Here is a 792-nt window from a genome sequence, read left to right as displayed (position 1 = left end):
GGGACCCCCACCATGGGGACATGGTGACACTGAGACCCCCATCTTGGAGCTGGGACCCCCACCTTGGGGACACCATGGAGTGAAGACCCCAACCTTGGGGACGTGGTGACACCGTGACCCCCACCCTGGGGTCGCAGTGGGACTGGGGTCCCCATCTTGGGGTCGTGGTGACACCATGACCCCCATATTGGAGCAGAGACCCCCACCATGGGGTCATGGTGACATCGAGACCCCCATGCTGGGGACACTATGGGACTGGGACCCCCACCATGGGGACATGGTGACATCGGGACCCCCACCATGGGGACATGGTGACACTGAGACCCCCACCATGGAGCTGGGACCCCCACCATGGGGGCATGGTGACATCGGGACCCCCAGCCTGGGGACATTATGGGACTGGGACCCCCACCATGGGGACATGGTGACATCGAGACCCCCACCTTGGGGACATTATGGGACTGGGACCCCCACCATGGGGACATGGTGACACTGAGACCCCCATCTTGGAGCTGGGACCCCCACCATGGGGTCATGGTGACATCGAGACCCCCACCATGGGGACATCGTGGGACTGGGACCCCCACCATGGGGACATGGTGACACTGAGACCCCCACCATGGAGTCGGGACCCCCACCATGGGGTCATGGTGACATCGGGACCCCCATCCTGGAGTCGCAGTGGGACTGGGGTCCCCATCTTGGGGTCGTGGTGACATCGGGACCCCCATCCTGGGGACACCATGGGACTGGGACCCCCACCATGGGGTCATGGTGACATCGGGACCCCCA

General features: G+C 64.4%; 1 long non-coding RNA gene across 1 annotated transcript; it reads left to right on the top strand.

The window, feature by feature from the left end:
* The first annotated feature begins 61 nt into the window (after window positions 1-61).
* LOC116217790 lies at window positions 62-284 on the top strand. The gene is made up of 2 exons (XR_004162500.1): window positions 62-147; window positions 199-284. It is a non-coding gene; the product is annotated as an uncharacterized LOC116217790 (long non-coding RNA).
* Window positions 285-792: the final 508 nt, after the last annotated feature.

This window comes from Meleagris gallopavo, unplaced genomic scaffold (assembly GCF_000146605.3).
Source record: "Meleagris gallopavo isolate NT-WF06-2002-E0010 breed Aviagen turkey brand Nicholas breeding stock unplaced genomic scaffold, Turkey_5.1 ChrUn_random_7180001954164, whole genome shotgun sequence".
Classification (NCBI taxonomy): Eukaryota; Metazoa; Chordata; class Aves; order Galliformes; family Phasianidae; genus Meleagris; species Meleagris gallopavo.
Note: the sequence above shows the minus strand (reverse complement) of the source record. Positions and strands in the feature narration are given on the sequence as shown.